We start from the raw sequence: 13,205 nt of genomic DNA, 5'->3' as shown, positions 1-13,205 counted from the left end.
AATTAAATAATCAATGCACAAAGACGATTACTTTTTCATCTTTTGTAATGAACATAGTTTACATGCCCTGGAAATCTGTGAACAAGTCACAACTCGGTTATACTATTTCACCTCTTAAGCAGAAGGGTAACAATAATTCCTTTAGAACAGGCAGGGAATGTGATGGTCCCGCAGACTTTGCGGGCTGTGCTACATTTCTGCTCCTTGAATAATTAATAACCAAATAATTTAATAACCAAATAAGTTAATAAGTCATTGGAAGTTGGAGTTGAGCTGTTTAATAACTTGGCCTCAAATCATTAACAAAGTGACTGCTAAAGATAGGAGAGAACCTCAAATGGGGAAAGCAGAGATTCCTGTTCTATTTTTGTAGTAGACAATCACAACAAGGAGGCTGCCATAGCAGCACCACACACATGTGCTGCACTTCAGTGGAAGGGCTTTGATAAACACTTAAGATTCCTCTGCTCTGTAGCAAGAAAGAAAATCCCTAATCCTGTTTGCAAATACTTATTTCTAGCCAACTTATTAACTCCAAACACAGAAAATTCTTCTTGGGCTTTCTGAGCCAGCTACTCTAATGCAGAGGGAGACCCTCAACTGACAAGATCTGAAGTTATAAAACAAGTGATCAATCCCTCCCTTTACATTACAAAAGCTACCGGGGGGGTGGCATTGGTCATAGCAACAAATTAAGGAATTTAAAACAGGATTTACCCTGCAAAGGGCCCCCCAGTCTTTAGCAAGATTATCTTCTGTCATCACACCCAAGTGCCAACAGCAATACTTGTGTGCCAGGACATGTTCCGGAGCCACAGCTGATAAGCACAGAAACCAGAAACAGGGGTAGCAGATGATTAGCTCAGATAATTAAATACACAGTGCACACAGCCACTACAAAGGCTTATATACTGTCATGGGCCATAATCCCTCACACATAACATTTGGTGGACTTTGGGGGCCATGAGTTTTTAAGGAATAGAAAAGGAGCAGAGCTGATGCTTGCAGCATCACATGGGCTAAAGGCTATGGTTCTGGACAGCACATCAAGAACTTGCCAGGTATTGACCTTTGCCTGCACGGAAAGCAGCTTGCCAGTCTCACTCCCGTTATCTTTGTGAGCCACTGCTGGATGGGCAGGTCCAACCTGAGCATCTGGAACACCTTTAGTCATGCCTCGTGCCTGGCATTGATATCCACACCCACGGAGTCATCCATGTAATATTATAAGACTTCAGAAAGGCACACAGGATTTTCACTGCCTGGAGCTACAAAATTCCATAGAGGGCAGAACCAGAAGGAACTGCCCTGTCCCAAAGAGATACAGTCATACGGCTTGTCACCCATTACAGCTCAGCCAGGAGTAAAATCACCACCTTATCACACCCAGCCAACTTGCACAGCACTTACAAGCTGTAACTCCTTCACACTCAAGGTTTCCACACAGATTTTTCCATGAAATGTAATTTCCTCCACTTTTTTCTGTAAGTCACTCTATATCTGGATGATTCTGTCTTCAAGATAGAAAACCCCTGCATTATGTACAAATGGGGGGATTCAATTTGAAAAGTATTACACAGCAGAGCTTCTTCTGTACAGACAAGGGGACAGTTTGTCCCTGCAGCAAAACACACTGAAATATGTTTCAGTGGTCCTTACGTAGGTAACGATTAGTGCAATAAAAGTGTGAGGAACAGCTCTCTCTTGTTTTAGCTCTGTGGTTATGGAGCAAGGGATCACAGGCTGCTGGGCACAGGGAATGTGTGGCAGTCACAGTGTGTCTGAGCAGCCCAGGCTCCTGAGCTCACAACCCCTGCACAGTGCAGACGTTCTTCACACCACATGTCCTGGCTCTGAAGGGCACACAGCGCTGCATTGTGTGCTCCTGAGCACAAACCACTCCAGTGATACTCCAAACTGCTGGGATGCTGTAAAACCAGCAACATCTGAGACTTGAAACGTCTCTATAATGAACATTGAAAGTGACAGTCAGCAAGTAACAGCTCTGAAGTGCAACAGAAAAACTGTTCAGAGAACTGACCGTGTAATTTGTGTACTGCATTAGACATCTAACGAGACAGTAGAGCAGATGATCTAGAAGCATCCCTGGCACTTATTTATGAATTTCCTCTTGAAAATCTCACAGGAGCACAGAGAACACTGCGAAGGAGAAAGTGCAAAGCAGAACAGATCGGGGCTAACTCACTGAGGCTCTGCCCTGGGCTGGGTGGGTTGAGCAGACCACTGTGACTTCCTCTCTAAGAAAGTTCACCCTCTGACACAGACATTCCTCAACTCTGCTCAGTCTCCTCACTGAAAATCACCCCTCAGACACTGCAGCTGCTTGCTCTGCACTGCTCCTGGCCTTCCATAATGCTGCTTTTCCATTACAATATCAAATAACCCCTTGGGGCATTCAGCTGTCGAGCACGTTTTACCAAGAGTAAATACATTTATATACTTACTGCGTCACATTCCTATTCTTCTTCTCCCGAGTGTCCGATTGTATGGATCACATTTTTCTTCTCATTCAGATATTCAAGGCCCAAATGCTTTTGAGTAGGATCCTAGAGCACAGGGTGGCACTTATGTGTCCCCTTGAGGGCAGAGGCGGTGGCATTTCAGTGGCACTGGAGGAAACAATAGTGTCTCTAACTTTGAAGGGCCAAACCCTGCCAGTGCCTGGCTCTTACATTTACAACCTACACTAGATTTTATGGGAATTAACAGGGCTAAAATCTGATCTAATTGTTGAGAGCATCTGAACGTCTTTCTGGCCTAGAAGCGCTTTGGAAAAACAAGTCCAGATGAGAACAGAAGCACATGGAACATGGTGGGATATCAAACCACTACCTGATTTGGACTATGAGCTCTGCCAGTGCCTGTGTAAGGCAACATAAACAAGTCAATAGCTGTTTAGGAGATGCTGAAATTCTGGAAAGATTCTTCCCTGTACAGTGGTTTGGAGGGTGTGTCTTCCAGTTTGGAATTTATCTGGCTGAAACTGTCATTCTCAGCCCCGTGGGCAATACCTTGCTTCTAGCCAGTACACGTGTCCTTACAAGTGAAGAATCTGAACAAGCTGCCCACGGGGAATGCAGATTCAACTGCTGGGATGGTATTGTCCCAGCTTTTACAATGCACACAGGAAACCACAGGTTGCTGGGTGACATATGTGCCAGTGTCCAACAAGAGGATGGTCAATCAGCTAAACAGCTGCATGGAAATAAAAGTGTCTTTAGGACTCTAAGCTGGAAGCTGAGCTCGCCCTGATCTGTGCAGAGAGCACAGGTTCCAACAGGTGCAGGAACGGAAGCAGTTTCAGGCATGAAATGTTACGCAAAAGTTATTGCAGAAACAGGAACTGCATCTGAGGAGTACATGTCCAGCTGATTCCTGGAGGGAATATGGCCAGGGAGCTGAATGCTCGCATGACAGAGCACCCATGTGCTGCTGTCAGCTCAAAGCGCTGCAAGAGTTGCCGCTGAATTTTCAAGCCTTTATTTACAGCAATACATTTCAGCATTTCTGACACTTTTGTGACAAGTTAAGGATTATCTAGTGAAATACCCCGAAATCGAAGCCTCACAGACCAACAAACATTTTTACAAGATCGATGTGAATATTTAAGCCTGGCATTGCTCCTGACATCCAGCATCACAGGTTTGCACTGAAGCGACAGTGTTTTCCAAAGAGGGACAATCTTTGCTGGTCAGAGACATCTGCCCTTGTCACCTGAGATGTCATCAAAGGTGGCACTCTTCTGGGCTTGGATCCTCCTGCTTCCACTTCCCCTAGCACTGAGGAAGGCCCTGCCAGGTGCGGGATATGCCTTTTCCCAGTGTAACAGACTTTGTACAGGAATTACACATGCAGATCTCCATGCTGGAAAAGGAAAAGCAAGATCGCTCTCTGTCAGTGCTCTGAGGTCAGTGATTCACCTTAATGATCCTGGCTTGCCTCACCTGGGAATTAAAATTTTGTAACTTAAAAGTTGTCTTGCAAAATGTATATTTTTATACTTAATTTACATGTTGAAATAAAAAATGTCGCTTGGATTTTGTCAGGAGTTCTTGTGAATGTAAACAGTAACGTCTCCCAGCTCTCCCTTGGCTTGCCTATCTTAATTTCTTATGTTTTTCTTTAGCTCTATTTTCCAGCGAGTCAGTTTCCAGAAAAACATGTTACTGCAAGTCTGAATAAATGCAACTGAATAAATGCCATTATATTCAAAAGTTTGATATAGGGATGATGTAACAAAAGTTATGTCATATGCCAACTCCTTATCTCACACTGACCTAGTTCCTTAGTACTTGACCTTTTCGTAACTGTTTAGACTATAAGCGTTTCTGACGACACGTGTTAACTTTTATCCAGAAAAAAACCACTATTGCAATATAAGCACTAATAATTATATCAAACTGAAGCCAGCAGTGCTGTGATAGAAGCCAAGGCTGTTGGGTGTCAGCGCCGAAATCCCAGGCTAATTAGGCTGCAGTGCCGCGCAAGCACCACAAGACGGCGCCATCCCAAGCCCGCAGCGCTTCCGTGGAACCATAGACTGGTTTGCATTGGACTCACTCCAGCAGCTCCATATCCTTCTCATGTCGGCTGAAGAATCAATTTTGACAAAAGTTTGTATTTAAAGTGGTGAAGTTGAAATAAATGTACTCTCCCACTGGTGACACGACTGTTAGAGCTGTCAGCATTTGTGTATCAGTCACCCCCTTGTGAGATGCTCTGTTGAGTGCAGAAAAAACAACCGTTATATTTATGTTGGACAGACGTTTTAAGGGCCCATATAATTAAAGTGTTAAGGAGGCTATTAGAGCTTCCAAGGCTTAAGGAATGTCCAAAGGAAAACATGAAATATACACTGACTCCAGCATGCTACATGTAGAAATAAAATATAGCTGATGCCAAACCTCTCATTTACACCTGCCTTGGGACCAGGCTTGAAAAGTACTGAGTTTTAAAGTCTTCTGAAAGTCTGGAAAACTACAGGCCAGTAAGTGGTTGCCTTTACCAGGCAAATAAGTAGAAATCAGAACAAAGGATGAAAGTGAACACAGGACTACACCTAAAATTATGGGGAAGGGTTTACTCAGCTTTTGATGGCAAAAACTGTGGCTCAGGATCTCTCAGGATCCTGCTGAAAGGGGACCCAGGTGGCAAGGATACCCTGGCCCCAATGTCCATCACTAAAGATCCCTTGAGAAAGGAGAGGAGAAATGACTCATAGAAGAATAAAAGGTTAGAAACAGAAGGCAGGACTAAATAATGGTCAGATTTGTTATTGGAGAGAGGTGGTCGAAGTCCCACAGAGCTGTGGGACCTGTGCTGTCCCAATGTGAAATTAATAAGGAAGGTGAAAACTTATATCTCTGAGAGCTGAGTTATGTACGAAGAGGAAACAGTTCTCCTTGCCCTCTAAAACTCTTCACATACAATACGAGTACAGTTCAGCATGTATCAATCAAGTGTCCCATCAGTGACCTTTTGATCACACCTAATAATGTTAATGTGATCACAGTTAGGGATAACTGTGCGGAGCAACTTCAGTCACTACTCAGAGCAGCAAAACCTTCTCGTGCCTAAGTCTGTACATAACTCGGGTGGAATTAACTTGACAGGGGACAGACAGGCAGATTTTGGGTTTGGTGTTGAACCGTCTCCCACAGGGCCGAGAGCGCGCCCCGAGCTCAGCGCCGAGGCTGCTGTACCACATTCGGACACCGGATGGTGCTGCTCGCCCGCGTAACGCCCCGCGCCGGGCCGGAGCGCTCCGGCGGGACCCGCGCAGGAACCTCGGAGCGTGTTCCCGGGAGAAGGGCTTTCCGTGCATAGCTACTGCTGCCTTACACTCCTGGCTGAAAGATACGGGGGGAAGAACTTGACTTCCTGATTAGCTCGCCTAAAGCAGCGCTGTAGTTACATTTTACTGCGCTGCACTTTACTGGGGTGACCTGGGGCAGAACAGAGAAGGATGGACTGAGGTAGAGCTGCCTTTCACACGCTGCACAGCACGTGCAGAACAACCACACCAGCGTTTCCCTGCCAAAGGGGTGCCCGTGCTGGATCTGAGAATGCAGGAGCTGATGTGAAACAGAAAATTAGTCCAGGGTCAGGGATATTTTTAGATCTTCCTGCACAAGAAATAAGAGCAGAAAAAGGGCATGAAAGATTCAGTTTAAGTTATAAATGCTACAGTGGTTCAAGGGCAGGAAAGAAAACTGGTCCTGGACAAAGAAGCTGAAGTGATACTCAGGCTACTGCTTGCTTGAAGTTGCTGGCGAAGCACTTGTAAAGAGAAATCCCAATCCTCTCAGGAAAGCCAAATATTAAAGGAAAAAATCTAGACCAAAAATGCCAAGTCCTGGACAAAACAAGAAATGGACATGACCACTCTGACCTTTTCTGTCCTAAGGGCAAGAGGCTGCTTCTGCCCTTGTTGTGAACAGGAAATATCCTCTCTTTTACCTTGCAGATTTGTGAGTTAACGGACTGCAAGGAAACAAAATGTCCTCTCCCATCAAATACTGTGACCATATAAATAGGGCTGGATCTTATTGACTGCATCTGTGAGCACCTAAAATGATTGAGCTACTGGTATTGGGAGGCATCCCAGCACTGGATCACCCGCAGGAAGTGTAGATGTTACCTCTCATCCTGGCTGCTGTTCTCCCTGTCTGTTGGACACTGTTGGCACTGGGGCTGCTTAATGGCACATCTCATTAACACCATAAGCTTCTGACCGGTTCTGACCCACAGGGATAACCTGACAATTCCCAGGTTCAGGCTGTCTGACACAGACACAGCAAAATATCTGAAGCACAAACTTCCAGCTAGACTAAGGACACAACACATCATTTGTGTTCTAGGAAAAAGACCCAGTTAGCCAGTCAGCAGCTTGCTATTTCCTGGGTGGTTTGTGCGTGCAGGGACTTGCTCCTGCAGGTTGCTTTCAGTGTTTGTGTTTCCTCTAACAGAAATTAATCTGTTTCTCATAAAATTAAATATGAGTATCTCTTTGTCACCAGTTCTGAAAATCACATGGGCATCAGCTTGTTCTATTCCCGTTCAAAGAAAAGTCCTCAAGAATTTAATTCAAGTCCATGTTTCGACACTGTATGGTGGCAGATGCTTACAATACATGGGATAGCCTTTAAACGTGCAGTTCAAAGTCTCTCTAGGAGAGACAACCATTATATTTTAGGTTTTATTCTACATTTCTCATGTATTTCACTGACAATGCTCCTGGTGCTATCAATGTGCCCTAAGAGTGTATTCCATCTTTTTCAAAAATAAATACTAGACCAAAATGTGGGGGGGAAATACTTAATTTCATGGTGCCTGTTTTTGGTGGCATGGGGTAGGGGAAATACTTCCTTCATTCTTTTTTCTGCTATATCAGTAAAAGCAATTTCTCTAAAAAAAATGTGCACTGGCTGCTAAAAGCAAGGAGCTGTCTCTGTGGAACACCTCTGATTTGGGAGTATGAATAAATTTAGTCTAAAATTTCATCATTAGTGACAGAAGTATTAATATTAAAAACCTAAGGAATGGCGAAATCCATGGACAAGGACTTTTACGAATGATGACATGATTTTGAATACCTGAAATTCAAATATACCTGGCTTGCAATAACAACAGAAGGTGCATTCTAAAAATCAGGCCACTTCCAAGCTTTCAGCAAAACCAAAGGCATTTGTAGCAGATAACTGGACCATGAAGCACACTGGGAAATTTTGCCACCACTGCCAAGGGGCAGAAGATCAAGCCCAGAGCAAGCACACGTGATTTAAAATCATTCAGTGTCTGGTACTGAGCAGGGAACCTCACAGGAGAGTAATAAAGGCCTGTTTACATGGAAACATATGTTGGACACAATTTCAAAAACTCAGGGACATGTCTCTGAAGCTCAGCTGCCATCTAAAGATGAAAGGCCAAGAGATTCAGCCAGGGCTTTACTGCTGTGCCATAACTGGAAGGAAAACCTCTGTATTTTTCCTTTGCTGTTCAGAAAATATTTACATTGAGATTTTTTTCTGTTTGGAAGATTCAGGAAGAAATCAGACAGACATCCAGAAAAGTCACAGAAGGTATTACACTCTGATTTCTCAAATGATCTTGTCAAACTCCTCTAGCAATTTCCCTTTCTGAGCTTCACCTGGGACACTCTTAAACACCCCTTCTTGCCCGTGGGCCCAGAAGCCCATTTAAGCTTGGGCTTTGGCATTTTTCCTGGTTTTGAACTCTCTCTCTGCTTTTGAACAGGAAGGAGCCTGGGCAGTGGGGTCCCTGCCCTGCCAGCAGGGTCAGGGTGTTTGGCTCCCAGTCCCTCAGGGCACAGCCGGTCCTTGCTGGGCCCAAATATTCCCCTGCTGGAACTCGCCCACTTGCCACAGCACTGAGCACTGATTCCTGATAGCATTTCCTGTGTGCTCTCTCGCGGAAGATGTAAACAATTATGTTGATATTAATTGAAAATAAATGTAAAAATATTTAAATGCTTTTAAATTCATGTAATAGCAGGGGAGACACTTTGCTTCACAATCTGTTTTCATAAAGATGCTTTCAAGTGGATTCTGTGAATATAGTTCCTATGTAAGTAACAAGATTCTCCTCCTGTAACATCCCCTTTTTATTGGTGTCTACTCATCTAATGCTTCATCTGGCCTTTTGAAGTAAAACATTCCCATGGGCTCTGATGGTCATGAAACGATCAGATGCTTATTATGTTCACCTCTTTCACACCTTCTAAAACAGAACCATTAAACCCCTCTAGTCAAAAGACTGGTGCAGGATGCACACACGAAAGGAGTGCAGCACATACCAGCAGGAAGTCTTGGTAGTGTTTTTCACTACTACAGGGATCTTCTTCACGCCTGTGAAACGGGGTCAAAAATATCAGATTACACAAGTGGGACAGGGAAATCATGTCAGTGACTTCAGTGGGGTGAATAAGACCCTTGTAATCCCCAATAATGTGTTAGGTCAAATAATGCAGAAGAGAAACAAATCATGCAAATCCTTCATTAGAAGTGCAACCTGCGTCAGCTCCAGGCAGGAAGATCAACTCCCAGACAGTGTCTGTAAGAGCCACTACAATGAAAACAAAACAGCCTGCACTGGAAACCAGTGTGTCACCTGTGGCTGAATTTCCTGGCTCTAAGGTGTGGAGCAAAACCATAATCCACTTCAAATCCTTTTTTTCTGTGTCAGTTAATTTGTTTATGAAGTGCAATGAGGGTGAAATATTTTGCTTGAATCCTTTCCAAAGGATTATAAGGGAGATTTACTCCAGAAAGGTAGAGAGCAAGACACTATTTTTCTGACTTACAGATTTACAGGATTCTCTTTTAAAGGGTTAAAGTGCCTGAAATGTTAAAGATAAGCTTGTACCCATAATCTGCCTCGTTTCTCACAAAACATACAGAATTAAGGTGATGTTTTGTTCAAAGGTCTTCTAAATCCATACTTTCAAGTATACTTGGTACCTCCCAAATCCTACTTTTGGAAAAAGGAACACAGTTTCACTTACATTGTCCAAATTCTGCACCACTTGTATTTGAGAATTGTGCCAATTCTTTATTTAATCACATAACCCATGTCAACCCCCTGCTCCTGTTTTTTGTAAAGTGTATATATTCTTTAATAAAATTAAAATATCAATCATGCTGTTCTCAAGGCCTTAAAACTAACATTTTTCCATACTGTATATTTTAATATTTCTTTTTCTGAACTCTACAAATGATTCAGGAAGTCTTGGTAGCTCCAACACATCTCCCGGGAGACAAGGAGCTTCAATCTGTGGAACTTTCATATTTAATGTTAACATCACATCCCCTACCAGGTAACACCGAGTAGAAAATAGGTACATCACAAAGTGATGTCATATCCTTAGACAAAATTTCTGTGTTCAAATATCCACACGGAAATGGAATATTCGGGAATGCGAGCTTCAGATCCACGCTGTGATCTCAGCTTTGTGATTCAGGCCTCTTCTTTGCCTCCTGGGACAAAAGCAAGTAGCTGCTGGTTGTGCAACCTGGAGGGTGTTGAAAGGCTCTCTCCCGTTCTGGAGAGCTGTGGCTCAGCAGCAGGACAGTGCGCAGAGCATCTCAGGGCTCAGTCACCACTACCATTATTCATTTTCACTGGGAGAGTGTGCAAAAGCTTGGCTGCAGATAAGGAGCCCATTATTCCAGATACACTTACAAAATAGGAGCATGGGATGCTTGCTGGTGCTGGAATCTCACAGCCTGTGGCAAGCCCTGTACCAAGGACTCTAAGATGTCACCTGGTAAGACTGCATGTGCTGCTGGACACCCTGCATGTACACACCTTGCCATTCCTGGCTTTTCTAAGTGTGCTGGTTGCTAGGATTGTGGGGGAAAAGAGGAATTAATGCATCCACTTACTGATCCTCTTACAGACACAGATCATAACTCTCAACCCACTAATAAGCTCCACCAGGAACTCAGGCTGAGCAGTGGTGAAATGCCACCTCCTCGGAGCACAGGCACTCTCACTGAGCAGAAACATCAAAGTGCTGATTCCTGCTCCTGGCCAGGATGCTGGCCTGCTGGCCTGAAAGAGGGACCACCATGGCTCTTTCAAAATGACAGCGTCCTTGCTTGTGTGCCATTAGTGCAGAGGAGACTCCGTACACAGGGATGACACTGTGCAACCCTGGGAGATTGCAACATGATGCAGGGAGGATTCGATTGTCTTGCTGGACCTCTTTAGCAAGTTCCTGCCTCCAAGTACAAGAATGACGTGAAAATGGCCTTTGGATGTACCCTCAGTGATTCACTTTGAAATGAGTGAGGGCTGGTTCACGTGTTTGAGAATGAGGCCCTGAAAACCAGCAAAGGTCCAACGCACAGCATTACCTTTTGCAGGCGAACGGTCACAGCAGGAAAGCCAGGAGGCACATCTGTGAGCCACTTACCCCGGGCCACAGCGGCTCCTGTGCCTCCAGCCTGCTTGTTCTCCCTTTATACCATCACAGTCCCATGCAGCACCACACTGCACCTGCAATGCTCCAGTTGGGATAGGAGGTGTGCACTGGAGACAATCCCAGTATGGTTTGACTGCTTCCTAACAACATTTAGTGCCTGGTCCCCTCCCTGGCTGCTGCTGAGGTTCATGGATTCAGCATGTTATCAGAGATATCCAGCACTGCCATAATTTACACCCATTGCTGCTAGCAGGAAGAGCCAACGTGACTGAACTTGCCTCAAAATGAAGGCTTTCATTCCGTGATAAAAATGGCATTATGCCCTGTAATTCCATTGTGTCGTATAACTGAACTTCACGGTGCCTAAGTCTGTTAAGGCTTTAGAGCAACTGCTGCTAATCCTCCAGAAATTATCTGCCAGCTAATACAGCGTGTCTGGTGCTTCAGACAGTGGATCACTGTAAATCATTTTGTAGGCTGTGTTGTTACACTAATAGAGACACACAGTTTTGGGGAAGCCATTAAGATGTTTTTATTCCTTTCTCAGCCCTGGCCTCTCCTTCCCACTTCTGCAGTGCAGCTTTTGCACCATCTCCTCAGTTCTTTCACTACCACTGTAATAGAGTCACTACCATTGTAATAGATTACAAAATTGGACCCCTTCAAAAAAAAAAAGAAGAATCACCTCAAAAGCAAAATGATGGCACTGCAATGAAAAAAACCTGTCTGTAATGATGAGCACCTCAGAAATCTCAGCTCAATCCAATTCCCAAAACCCAAAGTCAGTCCCAAAAGTCCTCCACTGAAACTGTGATTTGACTGCATCTTAATGAGAACCACTAATCCTTTCTGGGTTAATTTGTCCAAGTCATAGTAAAACAGCACAATAGCTGTTGACTGGGAAATATCTTTGATTCTGCAAAGAAATAAAGACAGGCCAATCAAGGAGGACTCCAAGGCACTCACCATGGTGCAACACAACTTGCCTTAATGTTCTGCCTACACAGTAAAATGTGATTTTTAGTAATTCCAGAAGAAAAGCAATTCTTTTGTTGTCTGAACTTCTGTCATCTTATTTCCACTTCTTACTTTCAAAAAATCACATAAGTACTCAAAAAATGTGTTTAAAAACCAAGCTACTTTGCCTTTATGCCTTCTGCTACAGACCCATGCTTTCCATCTGAAATTTCTTTTGATAAATGATTACCATGATGTTTGGCATTTCCTTTTGGACTGGGCTGTGAAAAGGATAGGACATGCACTGGCTTATATGGAATTACAAGCATTCCTTTCACAGTGCACTGGGATGAGTTTAGGACATGACACACAACTTTGTAAACCGGGATCACAAAATGCCAAATCAAGAAAGCACATGATGCAAAGCACTACTTTTTTTGTTAGGACAGGTTTTAGAAATATTTGGACAGGATCTGACTGTCTGTCATGGTGGGGTTGTTTATGCCGGGGCAGCACAGAATATATCAGCTTTTTTATTCTGAGCGTATATTGACTTCAACGCTTGATGATAAATGGGCATAAAAGACTGAAAACTTCAACAAGGCTGCACAACTATACTCCAGAACTCATTTCCCCCTTCCTGTCCAATTCTATACCTTAAAATGGAATCCTTATTACCTAAAGTTTATAACAACAAAAGGCTACAAGTTCAAGAGTGACCTGTATCTATTCCCTTTCCCACATCACTATAATGTACTTCAGGAACTCGTGTGAAAGGTGAACAGTGACGTTCAAGTCATCAAGTGCACATCCTGCTCATCTTGCAACATTAAGTGGAAGGAAATTGTTTTCAAACTGTGGTTTAGTAACCATTCCCTGATAAAAAATACTGTCATATGTCCCTCACTGAAGTGCAAACCAAATCCTTATGTACTAATAGTTGCACGATGTTTTACAACCGAGCACCCCTGGTACAGACCTTTAAGGCACTACTGCCTGAAAACTGTTGGTGTCCCCACTGAGTTTGCTGGGCCTGCTCTGCTCCTGAAGGCTTTTGTCACTCATCACACTCCACACGCAATGAGCACCAAATGTGCAGTCAACACGACAGTAACAATAAAGCTGTTTTAGACAGCATTCTTTTTATATATTTATTTATATAGGAGCAGCAGTGCTATTTTTTTTTAATATTTATTTATATATTTTAACGTGCTGTAAGAGTCCTACTGGATTTGGTGGAACTGAACTCAGCCCAATGCCTCAAGTAGAACAGTAAACTAGA

This window comes from Chiroxiphia lanceolata, chromosome 4 (genome assembly GCF_009829145.1).
Source record: "Chiroxiphia lanceolata isolate bChiLan1 chromosome 4, bChiLan1.pri, whole genome shotgun sequence".
NCBI lineage: Eukaryota > Metazoa > Chordata > Aves > Passeriformes > Pipridae > Chiroxiphia > Chiroxiphia lanceolata.
The sequence above is the reverse complement of the archived record's forward strand: the minus strand, read 5'-3'. Positions refer to the sequence as shown.